Raw genomic sequence first — 21,525 nt, forward strand, 5'->3', positions numbered from 1 at the left:
TTTGCGTTCTGCAGATTGGCGCTCCTCACGCATGTACTGCAGGTACTTGTCCAGGTCAGTCTCCATCAGCTTTTGTAATGCCTGCTGCATTACCGGGTCAGCACCCATGGACAGTCCAGTACTGGCCGGTTCCAGGCGAGTACTTTCAGAAACTCTGGGATTGGGGTCCATACTGACAGTCTCTGGCGTAACTGTTGCAACAGGGCCCGCAGGATGCTCAACCTCTGTACGCCTAGGATCTTCAGCCTCTGGTTCCCCTCGATTGTCAGATGGGCTGGTATCCACCTCAGCGGACACTCCCTGCTCCTGCAGTTGCTGGGTATCCCATCTGGACAAGTCTGCTATCAGGTCCTGTTGTTTCCTGCGGCCGACGTCAATGCCTCTCGCTTGGCAAAGATTTTGCAGGTCCGACAGGCACATGTTCTGGTAATTCCCGGACATTTCCATGCCAAATAAAATAAAACTTTTGGGGAGGGGTACTGGCTACACAGTCTCTCTGTATATATAAAAAATATATTGCCTTCCAGCTACACCAACGAATTAGTTCGTTTCTTGATAGCGCTAGAGCTATCTTAGATACTTTCAGCACAACACAGATCCCAACCGCTGCCTAACACTGTCACAGGAGCCCTAGTGGCTGACCGCACTTAGCCCTCTAAACGGTGCCAGCGCACAGATCGTGCGAACTCTGGTCGCAGTCAATGCGCAGGAACCGTTAAGAATTAGCCGCAGACAACTCAGAAGGGAGCCTGTGAGACACGGGTGATTACAACTTCACCCACTGGTTCAGAGTAAACTGCCACCACCGCGGTTACCATGGGACCGTGGAGCCCACTAACTGACTGACTAATCCTGCGAATAAAACGGTTAAACACACGATATTCTGTCTAGCCAACAATAAACAAACAGTAGTGTATCTTCAGAGACCTGGGATCAGTTCTGTGTGTGCTGATAAGCAGGGTAGCGGACAGTGAATAACTTGGAGAAAGTCGTTTATTCACGCAATATAAATAATTAACATATACAGACAATTATTAAAATCACAATTATTAAGACAGTAATAGCCAGTATAAAAAAATAAAAGAAGGGAGAAAAATACTTAGTTCCTGGAAAGATGTCCTTTTTGTGGGAAAAACAGAGTTCTGGGTTTCAATCAGAGTTCAGAGTTCAGACCAGGTGGATGCCAGCATATCCTCAAGCTGGCACCTGATGAGTTCAAGGTGTTTTCAGGGTGGAGGACACTGAGTTTGGGTCCTCTGCCATTATGCCCCTGCTTCAGTAGGAGGGAGTGAGGGTGGGGAGCCATACACCCCCTTAGAAGATGAGATGAGCCCTCCCCTTGTCCTGGGGGCTAGAAATCATATCTACCCATATATGGGCTCTATCTCACAGAACCGTACAGGTCAGGGCGGATTTATTAACATTTTCAGGTCTGTCTCGATTTACCCAGCGCCCTGATACCAGACATGAGGGGTGGGACCCCTGTGGTATCATCAGGGCATTTTCAAACTGCCTAACTGGCAGTCCTTACCTCAGAATGTTCTGAAACTTCCTCAGAACCAGCACCGGGGCTCATGCTACACTTCCCCCACGTTTGGCGAAGCTGCCATCTCAGGAACCCCAGAAATATGACAGATCTGGGAAGTTATGGATATGCTATGAGACTCAGGTTATTCCCAGGCAAAGGCTCTTTGAAGTTTGGAGCAGCCAGCTAGGTGTCACCTCCCCTGCTGGGAGGGAGCCAGTGGGTCTGGCTTCCCCCCAACTAGATTGCTTCTGCCATGGTGCTTGTCACCTTATACCTGATGGATGGGCCATCAGCACAGCTTGAAGCCAGGGACTCTCCGGGGCAGATTAGGCTCAGGCTCATTAGCATATCAAAAGAGCCATCCAGCCTTTAGGATGGTGCTCTCTCTGCTAAGAAAAGGACTTCAGCTGCCCCTACACACTCAACCCAGATTGTATCGATTTGAAGCGTAATCGATGCAGGGAATCGAGTGCGATCGCTTTTTCTTCACGGGTGGTTCCAGGACGCGCCTGCGGCCCCGCAACCGTCCGTGACATAAGGGAACTGCCTAAATTATCCTTTCAGTATATTAACTTCATTTACTCTTATACTACATAGAAATGGTAAGATTGGATAAAAAAAATGTACCATGTATGGCAACCGTTATGCCGGGCATACACTGTCCATTTTATGCGCCGGATCGATCGATGCCGGCGCATCCCCGCTCGTCCGCGCGTGCGCATGGATCGATTGCCGCTCGTCCCCGCCGGCGCTTCCTTATCACCTCTCGATTCCCTGCCATTGTCCACCGGCGGGAATCGAGCGGGTGCGGGTCGACCGGCATGATCGGGCCAGCTGAATATTAGCAGCTGGCCGGATCAGCTGGTCGATACACGGTACAGAAACGTACCGTGTATCCCCAGCATAATGCTGGGACGAGCGGCAATCGATCTGCGCGCACGCGCGGACGAGCGGGGATGCGCCGGTATCGAGCCGCTGGCTCGATCCGGCACATAATACAAACAGTGTATGCCCGGCATTAGTCTGCTTCCAAATGAGGGTTACACATGTCCTTGCAGCTATCACACAATGTAAAAGTGGTGGCTTTTTATTACACTTCTGTAAAAAGGTGGTTCCATACAGATTCAAAGAAAACCTTCTCAAGTTCAACTAAGCATATATCCAAAGTTATGATTTTTTAGGTTAGTATATATAGGAAGAATTGAATGAGAAAATAATGCACAAACATTTATAACATTTAGAAGCGCTCACAATAGCAAATACAAAATACGTTTTTCTACAATGACTGTAAAGAGAAAAGTGATCTACATTTAACCTGTTAACAGCCACAATTGAGTTATCTCACTTTAAGATAATGCACTGCTTTTGTTTTCAGCCGACAACTCGTGGTGCTGTAAATTCTTCGCTTGCTTTGATCCCTCTCTCCAAGCAGAAAACATAGAAACTGAAAGCAGAAGTCCACTTTTACTGCCTCACACTGCCCTCTAGTAACAAGTGGCCATACATTCACATTACATCAGTACTAATTAGAAGGTAGTGAATCTAACAAAGAAGAAATTTAAAAGAAATGTACTAAAATAAATTGGCCTGAAGCACTTGCAAGCCTCTAAATAAATTGGCTGGTAAAAAATTTTTAAAAAAGTATGTCCATGATATGTAATGCTAACTGGGTCCTTAGTTGTGCTGACTCGTCTTTACAGGAATGGGCCTTCACCCTGCTCTGAGTTTTGTCACTGTGAGTGCTATAAAATATACATTTAGTAACATACAAGCAAACCTCACAAAATAAATTAGGGCATGATAAAAAAAATCTAAATCACAAATTACAAAGTGTAACAGTGTTTTTGTAGATTATTCAGTCCTGGCTGCACTATGTGTTAGTTTCAGTTACTCTATCAAAAGAGAGAGTTTGTAGTAAACCTAGAAATCAGCAGTTGCTGAGACAACCTTTTTGCTTTGATCAGCAATTATCTTAGGTGCATTTGCATGCAGTATCTGATGGTGTATGTTTAGTAGGCTTTACCAAGCATCCTGGATAGCTCAGTATAGTTCCAAGGGTAACTAAAACATTTTGCTTTCTTCTGTCTGCAGAAAAACCCAGAATGGTTTGAAGATGTTTTTTGAAGTTCCTGTGGGGACTATACTATCGATTACACAATGTTTGTATTGCAGAATTCCTTAATATTGTTTCCTCTAGTAAATACAGTTGGGAATGAGCAGATGCCTCGCTGATGGTATTGCAATAAAAATATGCCTAATATGAGCATGGCATTACCAGATAACCTTAAATCCCAGCTTGGACTTCGGGATCAGTAACCTGGTTTATATGCAATATTTGTGTTGACTGAACATATGCCTCTGGCCTGTTTCTCAGTAGTCAGGGCGTCATCAGTTAGAACTAAATCACCAATTACATGTGTTGAGTTTAAAGTACAGCAAAGGTTTTTGCAGATATATTGATGACCTGTTTTTTTGTTGTACAGGTCCTGAGAGTTTGTTGATTGACTTTTTAATGCCTCTGCCATGATTCACTTAAATTTACGCTAGAGCACAAGGCCACTGATTTGCATTTTCTGGATGTGGATGTCAAGATTAGGGACGGGGAGTTTGTGACTGATCTGTACTGCAAGGGCACTGACAGAAATAGTGTGCTACTAGCCTCTAGTTGCCATCCTCCTGCCCTGAAAAGGGGCTTACCTAAAAGTCAATTGATTAGGGCTCGCAGGATTACGTCCAATGATGATAATTTCCTGAGGCATTCAAAATGAATGATAGAAGAATATGTAGAGAGAGGTTATTCTAGGGAGGAAGTAGAAAAAATTGCATTGGATGTACTGAGAATGGACAGAGCTGAATTGAGACAGAAGAAGCATAGGAAGGAGAATGGCAATGGAGTGCAGTTTATTTTGACATACAATAACCATGCCAATGAGATCAGGAAATGCCTGACGAGTGCATGGTCTATCGCCTAGGTTCTCAACATGCGGTACGCGTACCCCAGGGGGTACTTCTGATGGGTCCAGGGGGTACTCGGGCTTGATATACTTAACCAAGAATAACAAATTTAGAGATTTAGAAAATTATAATTCTTATTTAAACAACACCAAATTAGTATTTTAGCTAATTAAAAGCAATAATAAATGCTTGCACATTGTTTAGAACCAATTATCATGTACTACGATTAAATATATATTTGTCAAGGGGTACTTGTGATCATATTTACTATGCTAGGGGGTACTCGATGAGTACAGGGTTTTAAAAGGGGTACACATTAATAAATCGTACAATCTGACCCGTTACTGGCCAAAGTTTTTTCTTCCCCACCTAGTACTGTGTACAGGAAGGGTAAAAGCGTGCGGGACTATTTGGTGAGAGTGGACTGTTGTAACCAAGAAATACTGTTGAGACGTTTATTCCTCGCCGTAAGGGTACATTCCCATGTTTAGGGTGCCAGAATTGCTCCTCAATTTTCAGAGGCGATTTCGTAAGGTACACCACAAAAGGCACGAAGTTAAAAATTCATGGCAATTTCTCGTGCTTAAAAGTCAATGTCGTTTATTTTCTGAAGTGCCCTTGCAGTATGGGTTATGTCGGACAGACTTCACGTGCCATTCACACCAGGTTACATGAACATAAAAGTAACATCCGAACATATAAGGCGGAGAAATTGGAAAATACCAAAGATCAGTTTGATTCCCCTGTAGGCAGACATTTTCATCAATGCAGACATAAAATGGGGGATTTCAGATGGTGTGTATTGGATAAAGTGTTTAACATTGAAGGGGTGGATCCACAGACCTTACTACTGCGCAGAGAAAGCAGATGGATTAGTGACTTAGGAACCATGACCCTTAGTGGTATGAACGAAGCATATAGCTTGAGAAGTTTCCTATGATCCATTCAGTTTTTGCATTTATTGTCCTGTCTCTCTAAGTTATGGGCCCACCCATTTCTGGGTGTGTTTTATGTAATTTGTATGTCCTTTAAATAGGTTTTTGCACTTCTGTTCTGTAAGCACTTGAGAAAGACCATTGCAGTAGAAACGTTGTGCTTTGCACTGTGACACTTGCAATAAATAGGCCGACAGGCCTTAAATCCAGGTGGAGACCCAGCATCTTTTACTTTTGTTGAAGTTACCCTGTGGTGGATGAGAGGATAAGCTGGTCGACTCCCTGGTGCATCAAGGTTTAGGTAGTAGTGTTGGGATTTCTCTATTTTGACTGAACATATGCCTCTGGCCTATTTCTCAGTAGTGAAGGCGTCATCAGTTAGAACTAAATCACCAATTACATGTGTTGAGTTTAAAAAATTGTTCGTACTAACTGTTGGTTGCCCACCGACTGGTTGGCATATTTTGTTTGCATAACTACTTTTTCTACCTTTTACATTCATTGGCTTATGCTATTTTCTCTTATACCCATTACAATTTACCATAATTTGCATCTGCAATTGTTGTGTTTATTGCAGTTGTTGGTTATTGCGATTTCTTGTTTGTTGCAACTCTAATGTTTTTCAATGGCGTTGCATTTGACCTGTATTATTATTTTTGTTTTGTGTATTTTGCATTATTTTTTTCTGTGTTTTTAAAGAAATCCTGTAAGGGAAATAAGTGCCTCTGGGGAGTTCTTACCTTGAGAGGACGGAAGCCTCTGGATTCCAATGAGGTTTCCCCCGTCCTTCTGTGCCTTCTAGCTCCTGCGCTGTCTTCCCTGAATAGCACACTGCAGTAATATTTACATCTGTGCTCCTGTGCAGGTGCAGTATCAGCTTCCTCTCGGCTCCGGGGAAATAGCCGAACCTGATCGGGTCCGCTCTAATGCGCAGACGGCTTGCGCCTGCGCAGTAGCGCAGACATGATCAGGCTTGGCTATTTTCGCTGGGGCCTGAGGGGAAGCAGATGTAAATATTGTCGCAGCTGCATTTGCGCCTGCGTGATTTTCAGGGGGTGCCAGGGCAGGGCCTCTAATTAGGAGGAAGAGGTAAGTACCCTCCTAAGGCACTTTTTTCTCTACAGTACAGGTACACTTTAAATCAAATGATAATGTTGCTTTTTTTGTTTACTCTGTGTGCATTGAATGTAATGCAAGTCAATGGAAATGCAGAAAAATCATATGTGAGAAATTGCATATGGAATTTGCATGAATAAGTGTGAACACTGCCTTGTGTCCCTAATAAACATACATGTCATTCTTTGCATACTCCACATTCACACTCATGAAAGTATACATATTTACTTTAAATAGCACACAATTCCAACAATAAGAAATGAAGAACTGAGGTTACTACTCCTCAGTTCTACTTATACTCAGGCTAAAGCACCTAATGCATGTATGACCTTGTCACCTGACACCGAGACTTAATGAATTCATCATTCAATAATGATATCACAGGAGCTAGAATTAACATCATTTGGTTTCGAAGGTCTAAATTTCGCCCTGTAATCCATCTTCCCCTCCCTGCGCTCCAGAGAGAGGTTAGAGATCGGATGAGATTTAACATAGTGAGTAAAATTTCAATTCTGCTGAAATGACATGAGGATGTTTTGCAGCCTGTGGGATCCAAAACGGCACAAAAATGGTAATATGTGTCAATTGCATTTTGTTTTGCCAGATACTGATTCATTTACCGGGGATTACTTGTGCCTAGCTGCACTTATCCTTTAATCCTTTCTTTTGAATAAATACATGTTTGTATTCCTATATGCTAGTGTGTTTGGTCTTTTTCCCTGTTATTTACATTGGGATTTTTTTTTGTAATGCTTATATTACCTTACTTTTTTTGCATGTGTAGTGGGAACAGCTCTGCGCATTTCCAGAAAAAAAATCAAACGCGGTCTTAAAATGTCAAAGGATAATCCCAATAATCTGATTGGTTGCACTATCTGCATCGAAATAAAAGCAATGAGTACTTTTTTGTGACACATAAACAAGTCAGGTATTCTTGAAGTCCTGCAGGTGTTGTCCGTGTAACAATGGATATTTTTTAGGCAACTCATATGTACCTTTCCCCAGTTAGACATTGACAAGCTGTTTTTTTAGCGATTTTCAAGGATGTGTTTTTGGTAAATGGGAACCTGAATGTAATTTTGGCTATCACAATGCAAACTAAAAAGAAAAGCTATAACTACCTTTTTTTTTTTGGGGGGGGGGGGGCAGGTGCTACTACTGACCTCCTTATTTATATACATTTTGGTATTCGCATTTCCTTTGACTTGCAGTGTATGTGTTTCGCTTGTTCATTGCGGAAAAAGCACACACGTAAGCTGTTTTTTTCTGCAAAAAAATTGATTGCAAAAATTTTCGTTAAAATGCACAACAAATGCAATGCCATTGACTTGCATTAGATGTGTGGCAAACATGAATTCACAAAAACATATTTGCATATGAATTCTGCAATGTGTAAGAGGGGCCTTACTCTTGTAGCACAGCTATAAAGCTGTAGCGTAGCAGTGGTTCTTTACAGTTTCTCTGCCTTACTGCCCTTTTCATACAATTGCAGCAGCTACATCACCTGCCAATAGTAAAAATGTCACCATGTAATAAATGTCAGAATGTAAATCAGGGATTTAAAAGATTTGGAAACACAATGGGCAAACACTGACTAAATCATTTATACATAATTATTGTAAAAATAAAGCACTTTTTTATTACATTAGTTTCACTGGAGTTCCTCTTTAAGCAGCCATAACATTTTTCCTGGCAGAATAAAATTTATGAGGGCAGGAGGAGATAAAAATAGGTCAATAGCGCATGTATTTTAACTCTGGGACACTTAATAGACGTTTTGCACACTTAAGGTCCAAATGGACCAGCCCTATGGGTATGCCACTGTCTTATTTCACATGCAAGCAGATGCGAGCAGGTGTATGTATAAAGTATGAAGGGGTCTTTGCTGATCCACCACCTATCCTGTATTGTGCTGGAGTGGGGTGTAGCTATCCCCCACACATCTACAATATCCATGCTGCGATCACATACACTCACCTAAAGGATTATTAGGAACCGCTGTTCAATTTCTCATTAATGCAATTATCTAATCTACCAATCACATGGCAGTTGCTTCAATGAATTTAGGGGTGTGGAGTGGGGTTAGCTGTCCCTCACACATCTACAATATCCATGCTGCAATCACGTATATAGCACAAAAGTAAAAAAAAAAATGTGCAGGTACATATGTACCTGCTCACATCTGCTTGCATATGAAATAAGACAGTGTGTTTACTGAGGTGTCCCTACATGGACAATCTTGGTCTTACAGAAGTGTATTTCACAAATAAACATACCAGTCTCTTTATACGTACCCATAGGGCTGGTCCATTTGGACCTTCAGTGTGCAAATTGTATTTCCCTGGTACACATTCGGTTAGTTCTCAACACTTAATAGGCTGCCACTGAGCAGAGGCAACAAAACATTCAATCAACTTTGTAAATGTTTAAATATAAAATAAAACCATGGGATATCTTAAAAAGTCATTTTTAGGAGTAGTAGTTGGTTGAATACAAGTGTTTATCTCATCAGTTTATTTTCACCTCGGGTTCACTTTAAGGTGTTTACCGCTGCTTTTTTTGGCATTGCTTTACTGGTGGCAAGTCGATTAGTAATAAGTATATTTTTTGCAGTTGTTTTTTTTCAGGAATCTTTTAGCATCCATTACATTTTTTTAATTCTTGAAGTCCACTCAAATACAGCATGATATGCAAAAACTTAAAATTTATGGCTGAAATACTTAAATATTTATGCATCATAGTTCCAGAATAGCATGCAAAATGAGTTCCTGTTGTTGATGGTCTTGTATATTAAAGCACCAAAGCAATTGATCAGAGTGTCACATTCCTGACTTATGTCACAGTCTGCTGCAATTTATAGGCCACGTTTGCATTCCCTTTTCAATGAAAGTAGACAAGAATAATCATTCTGAAGGGCAGACTGGGAGTGTCACTCACTGAATATTATGAAATCCTTTCCCCTTTCTTTATATGTCTTCTTCTATCTTTCCTTCTTTCTTTTTTTTCTTTTCTTTTTCTTTCTTTCTTTTTTTTTCTCTACAGTTTATTTTGCAGAGTGTACTGGAATGAGACATAAAATAATCATCTGTTCTGAAATCTTTAGTTTCCTGTTGCTACTTGTAGAACTGAGACTTTGTTCCTCTTGCTTCCTTGTAACTGGATTGACTGGCTCCATTTCATTAGAATAACCTGGCCTGTCAGCAGTCCTTCAGGAGACCATTCATCAATGAGGGAGGAACTGCGGAAGTGTAATTTTTTGTGTGTAAGGAATAGGCATTTACTTTGAAGTGAATGATCTGGTTTGGAATTCTATACTATACTCTCTTTCTCACCTCTGCAAGTTACTATATCAGCTGAATTTGGCTTAGCCTGATCAGATGATAAGGGCTTGATGCAGAGTTACTGATAGAAAACAAGTTCCTAAAGAGGCAGAATTACTTTTGTTTGCTTTTTGTGCAGTTATTACAACAAAATCTCATACAAAGTATTGTTTGGTGGTCATTTTTTTAATTTATTTTCTTATACTACATGTGGGTTTTAAGGGGTTTAAATATGAATACAGGGAAACAAAAATTCCAATAGCTGTTGGCAGCAGGTGGAAGTAGTTTTGTGTTTCAAAGTTTTTTATTTAAAGATTTTGTTTTTAAAGTAACAAGTTGGAGTTAGCCATATACAAAAGTGGCCAATAAAATTGTAACAGGTTGTAGAAAGCAAACATGACTAATTGTAGCAAATAAGAAAATGTCTGCAATTATTAGCTCGGCTTATGCTCCAGAAGACTACATCCATCTGTCTGGAACAGGCTTTGTGCAACTGAAGAGTCCTGGCCATCCAGATTAGGACCAGGAAATAAGTAAAATATGGTCACCTGAATCGCCAAGTGAGCCAAGGGCTTGGGTCAAGAATGAGCATGAAAAAGTGAGGGAAGGGAAAAGGAAAGTAGTGAGAAGGTGGAGTGTGTGACCGAATAGGGAGGAAAGGGGAGTTAAGCCTTAAAATCGGTTAACAAAGGATCCTCTATACACGGATGTTCTAGCCTGATCCAGGGGTCCCATATTTTCAGAAATTGACTATGGCAGTCCTTCAGTAATCATTAACAATGTATTCTAGCCTTCACTTTGAAGCCGACCAAAGTTTTCTTCCAGTTTTTAGCGATGGTCATGGTTGCAGTCAAAAAACCCAAAGCAGATAGCTTATTCCAGGTTTCAGTGAGCCCCTCGACCTTTTCATGTAGTAATGCATACCAGGGATCCTTTGATATTGTAACATGAAATAAGGAGGACAAAAGCCTATAGACCTGACCCTAGAATCTAGAGAGGCAAGGGCAGGACCACCTGAGGTACAGCCTGTCTCCATTGATCCTGCAATTCCTAAAGCAAAAGGAGTTTGCATCAGGGAATAAGCCAGGATACCGTACCACTAAGGAGGAAATTGACCCAATGCCTGATTTTCAAATCGTGAAAAAATTCTCAGTGGGAGGATAGAACTTCTCTTGTAGATCTGACTATGCGTAAATGCCTGTACTGTAGAGTTAATGAAGAGTAGTACCCTAGATAGTCTATTATTAGTCCACCATTTAAACACTTCTAGGTTGTTGTATACTAGAGTGAAAAGCAGATTTTTTTTTTAAATTGGAAGAAGGTGAAGGTGGGTGGTTTGTAAGTTTGATGAGTATCTTACTGTGTCCCATACTTGGAAACTGTTTTTTCCCAAACTTGGAAACAGTGTTGTAGGGGAGGACTAGTCGTAGTTGGTCTGACCTTATTCCATAACAGTAGGAAAGTGCTGGGGGCATAAGGTGACCAATCTCTGAGATCTCTAAAAACTCAGAGCAGTGTCTTCTGTTTGAAAAAGCCAAGGTAGTTGAAATAATGCAGCTGCTTTATAGTATGAGCTGATTTAGCAAGCTCCCGAACCAACATCAAATTTATATGCCTTTTTTAACTCTGGGCTTTTTGCATTGCCAGAAAAATTATAGAATTTTCTTTAAAACAGGCGAATATAGTGGATAGGTATGCTAATTATTAGTATGAATGTAACATAAAAGCTTAGTCAGATACAACATCTTGATGGAGTTGATCTTGCCTAGCCAAGAAAATGGACCAATGGTCAGCCATGAGGGGTAATTTGCTGAAAAAAGGAGGCATAATGGAAAGTGATTATTAGATACGACAGGGGCAGGACTCCCTCAGTCTCTCTGCTTCTACAGGCAATAGTAGTTTTTTTACAAAAATGCCTTTAGATATCCGTGGCCTATGGATGCCGAAACACCTATAAGGTTTATGGATGCAGAAATGCCTATAAGGGTTAATACTGTATACACACAGTGGAGAATGAACATTAAGTGAGCAAAAATGCAAAATACCCACAATTTTGGGCACTTAGACATTCTTATTTCTATGCTGTTTTCCTTTGGTAGAAGATGCAGCAGAATTCATGGCTGTATGTCTATGGGATGATCTTCACACTATGGGTCCCAAATTTCTATACCAAGGTGCTTCCTTTGAGTCTGAGACTCGGAAATTGTAGACTACTCACTTATAGAAAGGAAGTAAACAATTATATAAACAATAAAATACCATGTATTATTAATCACGAAATATAAAATTCAGTAATATTCACTTAAAAATCCAGAGCCCTGATTCCACACTGCAAAGGGACAAAACCTTGGCCAATTGGCATATACACAGTCTGTCACATATACTGATTGAAAAAATTGCTGGAGCTCACAGCAAAAAATGTGGACCACAAGCAGTTTAGAGTTCCCATAGAGAACAGTTCACATGTAATTGAGGTTCCTAGAGAGCAATCCGATGTATCAACAAGTAAGAAATCACTGTTCTTGCATAGCAGAGAAAGCAGTTGTAGGTGCCTACACAATTCCACCATACCGTGTCTGAGGAAGCAGGGCTAGTCCCTGCAAAACAGCTGTCAGACTTGTCCTTCCGCCCACTGCTGTAAGCTTTTTTTGTGTCAACCCAGCCACAATAAAGGGTATTTTAGCAGCTGTGCCCATCACCTTCTTCTCTTCTGATTGAAACCGTGGACTACCATTGAAGCACACTGAAGGTAAACCCAGTGTGGCAGTATCTACCCCTGCTGCATTTTGTGCAAGTGCTTTTTCCTCTCCATATTTACAGTGCCACCATATGTTGGAAATCCTGGTAGATAACGTAATTACCAAGTCATAAGCCCATCATTTCACCTTAAATCACAGTTCATGAATAGTGTTCAAGAGAGATCCATCAAACATACTGTTTACGTGACTTAATCATCCATGATGAGTTCAGTGGAGATTCGATCAGAGATTCGATTGTGGAGATGATTTCATTTTCCAGCATGACCTGGCACCTGCTCAAAGTGCCAAAACCACTGGTAAATGGTTTACTGACCATGGTATTACTGTGCTCAATTGGCCTGCCAACTATCCTGATCTGAACCCCATAGAGAATCTGTGGGATATTGCGAAGAGAAAGTTGAGAGACGCAAGACCCAACGCTCTGGATGAGCTTAAGATCGCTATCGAAGCATCCTGGGCCTCCAAAACACTTGAGCAGTGCCACAGGCTGATTGCCTCCATGCCACGCCGCATTGAAGCAGTCATTTCTGCAAAGGGATTCCCGACCAAGTATTGAGTGCATAGCTGAACATAATTATTTGAAGGTTGACTTTTTTTGTTTTAAAAACACTTTTCTTTTATTGGTCGGGTGAAATATGCTAATTTTTTAAGATAGGAAATTTGGGTTTTCATGAGCTGTATGCCAAAATCATCAATATTAACCACTTGCCGACCGCACGCTTATACCGTACGTCGGCAAAGTGGCAGCTGCAGGACCAGCGACGCAGTATTACAGCTGCAGGCTGATTAATCAGGAAGCAGCCGCTCGCGCGAGCGGCTGCTTCCTGTCAATTCACGGCGGGGGGCTCCGTGAATAGCCTGCGGGCCGCCGATGGCGGCTCGCAGGCTAAATGTAAACACAAGCGGAAATAATCCGCTCTGTTTAAATAATCCGCTTTGTTGAAGGGCCGGCGATCCCCGGCCCTTCAGCGGCCGGGGATCACCGCCATGTGACAGGGGACAGCCTGTCACTGGCTGCACAGGACAGATAGCGTCCTGTGCAGCCCGGTTCACCAGGGGGGGCCAGGTAGGAGAGGGAGGGGGAGGATTTCGCCGCGGAGGGGGGCTTTGAGGTGCCCCCCCCCCCCCGCAACACCCGGCAGGCAGGAGCGATCAGACCCCCCCAGCACATCATCCCCCTAGTGGGGAAAAAAGGGGGGCCATCTGGTCGCTCTGCCTGCACCCTGATCTGTGCTGGGGGCTGCAGAGCCCACCCAGCACAGATCAGCTAAAACAGCGCTGGTCCTTAAGGGGGGGTAAAGGGTGGGTCCTCAAGTGGTTAAAACAATAAAAGGCTTGAACTACTTCAGTTGTATGTATTTGAAGCTAAAATATATGAAAGTCTAATGTTTATCAGTACATTACAGAAAATAATGAACTTTATCACAATATGCTAATTTTTTTAGAAGATCATATATATATATATATATATATATATATATATATATATATATATATATATATATATATATATATATATATATATATATATATATATATATATATATATATATATATATATATATATATATATATATATATATATATATATATATATATATGGGACTGGGATGGCAGGCTCCTCCAGTGTGAGGCTTTCTGGATATATAAACTGAAAGCTTTTCGGGCACCAGGCCTCAATGAAGGCATTGATTTTGCTCCATTTCTATAAGGATATTTAGTGGGAGATATTCTAACACCCCCCCCCCCCTCCTTTCTCCTCACCCTGGAGTGACTCCCTGTCTTCTTCTACCCTCCTCTTGGGATACCTGATGCACTCTCAGTGGAGTTTTTACCTATTGCCCTTAGCAATATCCCCTCTAACAGACTTGGCCCACTTGCCCTAATTTTGGATTTCTGCCTGTGGTTCACTTTGCTGTATTGTCTCTGTCTTGGGGGGGGGGGGGGGGGGTTCTGTCTGTGGTGTCTTACCACTGGGGGGGGGGGGCCTGGCTGCTGGCCCACCTTGACTAGCCTGAACGAGACTCAAATTGCTATATGTGTTTGACCTTGATTACAATTGTCCTCACTGTTAGTTAGGCCATTGTCCTTAATCAAACCTAAATTGTGACTTTCTTTGTAAATATTAGTGCTTATGGTTTTACTATCTATTTTGTATTTTTTTTATATATTTTGTATCTCAGTGGAAATAAGTTGATATAGGGGAGAGCTCCCTTTGGTGTGATCGCTATGGCCCCCTGGGTCTTCCCCTTCCCCCCCCTTTGGGGTGGTTGCTGTCTGGTTGTGGGGGTGTTGAGTGACACCACGCTTATGGGTATTGTTTACATATCCCTTATATGGGGATGATTTGCTCCAGTGGATCTATTTGTATTTATTATTAATGCATGTTCCCTGCAGCGTGGGGCCCTCACACTGGATTGCTCTCCGCTCGGGGGGTGGGGTGGGATCAGACCTCGGAGGTATGGTGTCAAGGTGGCCCCGGGGCGTCAAATAGGGTGGCCTTGCTTGGCCGCCTTGGTCCGCGCTTTGTCCCTTGCCACCGTACGCCTGGAAGCTTGAAACAGCTCCTATGTGGCAATTTACATCTCTGCCACAAGATGGCGGGTGATTTGGCTGGGGACAGGCCGGACTTGTTCTGATGCCGTCTCGGACTCGCTCCTGGCGTCTGTGTGTGCACCAGCGTGATGCGGCTACGTGGGGCGGGTCTGGGAGCGGCGCGGGGTCCCGGGGCCACCGGACGCCATTTTAGGTCAGTGTTTACACGCAGAGGGACCTCCGATGAGCCTGCCCTGATGATGCTGGCGACTTTGCCAGGGAAACCGGTCGGCAATCCAGGGCTCATTGCCTGCTAGACGCCCTGCTCCACCCAGGGGACAACCATTGGCCATAGGAAGCTACACAGGACGGATGAGTACCCCTATGCACTTTATACATCATGATATGACTGTAAACGGACTCATCACTATAAATATATATATATATATATATATATATATATATATATATATATATATATATATATATATATATAGAAATATATATATGTGTATATATATATGTGTATATATATATATATATATATATATATATATATATATATATATATATATATATATATATATATATATATATATATATATATATATATATATATATATATATATATATATATATATATATATATATATATATATATATATATATATATACAAATTTCAGCTGAGTGCAGTACATATTGCAAAGTGATAACCCACCACAAGGTCCACATCACCTTTTGTCTACCATCACGTGACTACTAATAGATCGGAGGCCTGCCTAAGGGAGTTATCCCTGGCGGACTTGTTACTGTACAACTACCTACCTGGGTACAATCCTCTTTGAAGGTTGATAATTGAAAGCACAGTGACTTCTCTGGTCGATGCTCCAATGAACTCATCATGGATGATTAAGTCACATAAACAGTATGTTTGATGGATCTCTCTTGAACACTATTCATGAACTGTGATTTAAGGTGAAATGATCGGCTTATGACTTAGTAATTACGTTATCTACCAGGATTTCCCAACATATGGTGGAACTGTGTATGCACCTACAACTGTTTTCTCTGCTATGCAAGAACAGTGATTTCTTACTTGTTGATACATCGTATTGCTCTCTAGGACCCTTAATTACCTGTGAACTGTTCTCTATGGGAACTCTAAACTGCTTGTGGTCCACATTTTTTGCTGTGAGCTCCAGCAATTTTTTCAATCAGTATATGTGACAGACTGTGTATATGCCAATTGGCCAAGGTTTTGTCCCTTTGCAGTGTGGAATCAGGCAGGGGCATCGCTAGCCCTATTTTGGGGGGCACGTGCCCCCAATCTGTCCTTGGGTGCCCCCGATCTGTTCCCCAGGGGTGCCCGCTGCCCCCTCCTGGCCGCCGCTACCCCCCCTGGCTGTCCCCGCTGCCAGAGCATCAGACCTCGATCAGCGGGCAACCAGATAGAGCGGGCGCTAGGACCTAGCGGACACCGCTGATATGCGGAAGTGACATCACTTCCGCATATACAGCGTGGTGCGCCCGGCGCCCGCTCTATCTGGTCGGGTTGCCTGCTGATCGAGGTCTGATGCTGCTGGCTGCGAGAGGTGAGGGGGGAAGCGGCAGCCAGGAGGGCTCCTGTCACTATCTAACTGGGGGTCCCTGTCACTTCCTAACCTGGGGGCACCTGTCACTCACAACTTAAATGGTGATCCCTGTCACTCACTACCTAAAAGGGGGTCCCTGTCACTCTCTACCTAAATGGTGGTCCCTGTCACTCACTACTTAAATGGGGGTCCCTGTCACTCACTACCTAAATGGGGGTCCCTGTCACTTCCTAACTTGGGGGCACCTGTCACTCACTACCTAAATGATGGTCCCTGTCACTCACTACCTAAATGTTGGTCCCTGTCACTCACTACCTTAATGGTGGTCCTTGTCACTCACTACCTAAACAGGGGTCCCTGTCACTCACTACCTAAACAGGGGTCCCTGTCACTCACTACCTAAACGGGGATCCCTGTCACTCACTACCTAAACGGGGGTCCCGGTCACTCACTACCTAAACGGGGGTCCCTTTCACTCACTACCTAAACGGGGTCCCTGTCACTCACTACCTAAACGGGGTCCTTGTCACTCACTACCTAACGTGAAGGTCCCTGAAACTCACTTCCTAACCTGGGGGTCCCTGTCACTCACTACCTAACCTGGGGGTCCCTGTCACTCACTACCTAATCTGGGGGGCGCCTGTCACTACCTAAACTGGGGGGCTTCTGTTGCTACCTAAACTGGGGGACTCCTGGCGCTACCTTAACTAGGGGGCACCTGTCACTACCTAAACTATCCAGGCCAGCCAGCCCAGCATAACCACCAGCCAACCAGCCCAGAATCCGTGTCAAAAAGGCCACAGCATCACCACCAGTCGGGTCAGCATTTACTTCAACAGCCCAGCATTCCCGCCAGCCAGGTCACAGCATCACCGCCAGCCGACCCAGCCACAGCATTGGCCACAGCATCACTGCCAGGCCTTTCAGCCCACACATCATCCGCAATCCAACCAAAAACAGTATTGCCAGGCACAGCAGCCAGTAGAGGAGAATTCAGAAACCAGGTGAGACGTGTCTACCATATTCTGCCTATTTATGTGAAATGCTGTCTATTTATGTGCCTCATGATTGCTGAATTTGTCTTGTTGGGAGCCTCATGATTGCTGAATTTGTCATGTCGGGGGCCTCACGATTGCTGAATTTGTCATGTCGGGGGCCTCACGATTGCTGAATTTGTCATGTTGGAGGCCTCATGATTGCTGAATTTGTCTTGTTGGGGGCCTCATGATTGCTGAATTTGTCTTGTTGGGGGTCACATGATTGCTAACTGCGAGACAATGGGAAAAGCGGAATCCTCATCATATGAGACAATGGCATTAAACCTACTTTTTTAGCTTTTTAAAACAGAAAATAAAACTGGGAGGTTCTAAAAAATTTAATACATTTTTCAGGAGTAGGATGGATGAAATTGTTTATCTTCACAGTTTATTTTCAACTTGAATTTTCCATAATGTTCATGTATGAGTTAAAACGTTTGTACAGTATTTCGTTTAAATTGCTGTTGCCACTTTGCGATAGATAAGTGACTTTTGGGTTGCAGTTTGGGCACTCGGCCTCCAAAAGATTTGCCACCACTGTCCTAATCTAATGTCCCACCATTGCTAGGTTCATGTAAATTTGTCTCCACCCGTTACCACACCCACATTCTGGTCCATGGCCCACCCATTTTTCGGCGCGGCACGCCAAGCACGCCGCGCACGCCGCACAACGTGACCCTCATATTTTTTGGCGCACTAGCTGCAGTGTGCTGAATTCTGCTGCCTACAGTATGTACAGTATACGCTGTTCTCTAGTGCAGGCACTGTGTGATCTACCTCCAGTGTGTACAGTATAAGGTGTTACCCTGTGCCTTTACTGATTGTAAACCAGCTGTATTGTATGCTGATCCCTGCTACTTTCAGTATGTACATTATTAGCTGTAAAGCCTGGTGCACACATACAATTTTGATTAGCCAATATTAGCTCTGTTCATCAAATTCATTGTCTGTTGGCCCACTTACTGCACGGGGGTGGTAAAATTGGTCAGTGATTGACCAATCAAAATTGTATGTGCGTATACATCTTTGATCTATGCCTATACTGATTGTAAATTATCTAAATAAAGGACAGGGGGCTCCATCCAATATTTCGATGGGCAGGCCCTTTATCTGTAGCTTACACCACTGCTAAGTTCATGTACATTTGGCCCCACCCATGGCCACGCCCACTCACCTCATGGCCACGCCCATTTTTGCCCACAGGTGCCCCCGATCTCCAAGGACCCTAGAAACGCCCCTGGAATCAGGGCTCTGGATTTTTAAGTGAATATTACTGAATTTTATATTTTGTGATTAATAATAAATGGTATTTTATTGTTTATATAATTGTTTACTTCCTTTCTATAAGTGAGTAGTCTATGGGATGATCGACTGAAGTTGATTTTCAGCAAGGTGTAGTAGATGAATATGTGTTTACCTCAAACAAGCAGAAACATAGTTTCTGTTTTTATTGAATGCCTTGTAGTAATGAGTAAACGTCACTAGCTACTGATCATGCAGCTGACATCTGGTTAATTAAACAACAGCTAGAGGTTTACAATGGCTGAATCTACTTTAAATTCCTCTCTGGATCCATGAAGACTTCAATGTCAGGAGAATCCCCTGTATCCAGTTGAATTTTTTTAAAGAACACAGATCCATATCCATGCACACTCCTTTTAGTAAATTTCCCTCTCCACATTTAATTCTAAAGTAAGCAACACCTGATTTAAATAAGTAAACACCAGCTGGTCGAACTGTCTTACTACAATGGGTTTACAGCAATGGAAAGTGACAGTGTGGCTGAGTGAAACAGAATGAAAATGTAGGGAGAGGGCTAAGGAACTATCACATTTTAAGATCTGTGCAGTTCATGAATCACTGGACACAAGCTCCTATTAAATCCGACAATGGAAAATGGAAAAGCCTGTATAATGGTGCCTTTGTGGGAAATGGTTTTATTTGTGGTAGTGTCTCCTTAAGTACTAAGTTATACCTAGGAAATGATCAGGAAGAATTGTTCCATTTGAAATACTACATGATTAACTAGATATATGAGAAATCATATTTTCTGCTCAAAGTGACCCTTGCGTGGCTCTGTACATTGCCATCATTCTATATTAAAGTGGAATTAAAGGATTAAAAGTAAAGACATCGCTGCATTGCCCACTGTAAGTAGATTTGCCATTAGCAGGTCACGTTATACAATAAAGTCTCCCTGATGCTGTGCAGCTGCATCAGTGTAATAAGTATGATAAAAGGGTGGCTATAATATCATAAAGACCAACATGAAAAATGACAGTTCTCTTTATAACTGTTCTTCAGGCTTACTTTTGTTATACAGAGTAGCACTGACCTGTATGGTGTCCTTCCATTAAACAATCATGTGGGTGTTTTAGATGCCAGACATCATTCACCGCCCACCTCAATGCAGCAGGAAGTTGAATATTTCCTTCACGTGAAGAAAAAGGGTGGTTACACAGGCCATTTGTGCATGAGCCTCAGCCAGGCTGAATTGGGGTCAGTGAGCACAGGACTATTTTGTTGAAAAATATTTTTTGTAACATACATTAAGGCTGTCTTCACACCTGTGATTTTCAGATGACTTTTCCTGCATTTTTAATATTTGCAGTTGTGCATTTTGGGATTTTTCAGATGCAATTCTTCTTTTGTTTCGTCACTTTTTTATGTTATTTTTTTTAGATGCGAGTCTTCTTTTGTTTGATAGCATTTTCGTGTGATTTCGTGTGATTTTCAGAATGTGATTTTTCAGTGCATATCAATTAAGTTCAAATTCAGATGCAATTTTGGCATAACAAATGCATTTTTTTGATTTTCAGTTATGCGCAAAACACATTTCCATTAAAGAAAAAACATATGTATGCAGGTATTTTTTTTCTTCTGCAGAAAAATCTCACGCAAAACCGTTAACTTGCATAAGATGGGCGGCAAACACAAAATTATAAAAGGCTGTACATGCGCATGTTGCCTGGTGCCTAAAGCAAGTATGGCAAGAGAAAAACTATTTTCCTGCAAATAGAGCCAATTATATGATAATTCTTGTTGTGTGAAAACTCAGTGTATTTTAGTGAACATTTCTCCTCATTTTTGCTGTGAAAACATTTTCACAGATTTTACCAGTTATCCTTATAGAACAGTTTATATATTGCAATTTTGACATAAATGATGACTTGGTGGATGGCCAGCCTGAATGCCCTTTTATCATCCTCTTACTTGCTGTGGTTTAAAAGGCATTTTATTGATAAGGTGTGAAAACATCACCTAGCAGAAAGTTTAGGAGAAAACTTAAATTAAAATTAAGGGCCGTGGAGAGTTCATTCAAGTGTTCAGTTGTGAATTCAGCATAATTTTCACCAGTCAGTTAAAGCACATCACATGGCTACATTGTTTTCTTAGATGTATTGATTCCACTTTGTTGGGACAGCATTTTAGCATAATTTAACCCTTTAGCAGCCAATTTATTTAGCGCAGGGGTCCCCAAACGTGTTGGGTCAAGGGCTGGGTCAACATACTTCAGACTGCTGGGGGGCCGGAATATACATAAAATGATGTAGAAGTCTTTGTGGGCCAGACAGTGAAGCATACCCAGGTGACACCCTGCAGTCCAATTGGATAGCAGTGTCTCCTGATGTGGAATTTGATTATGGACAACCAAATTACTGCTTTCTAGGTTCCATGTGGATGGGTGGTGCCAGCACTGCTATTCTATATGTGGACCATGAATATTTAAAGATTTATCTGACTGCA

At 42.2% G+C, this 21,525-nt stretch overlaps 1 protein-coding gene across 15 annotated transcripts in view; it reads left to right on the top strand.

Moving 5' to 3' along the window:
* Nucleotides 1-21,525, top strand: part of CAMK2D (calcium/calmodulin dependent protein kinase II delta) — a 330,923-nt gene that overhangs the window by 132,097 nt on the left and 177,301 nt on the right. The gene's annotated exons all lie outside the window — the stretch shown is intronic.

This window comes from Hyperolius riggenbachi, chromosome 1 (genome assembly GCF_040937935.1).
Source record: "Hyperolius riggenbachi isolate aHypRig1 chromosome 1, aHypRig1.pri, whole genome shotgun sequence".
Lineage (NCBI taxonomy): Eukaryota > Metazoa > Chordata > Amphibia > Anura > Hyperoliidae > Hyperolius > Hyperolius riggenbachi.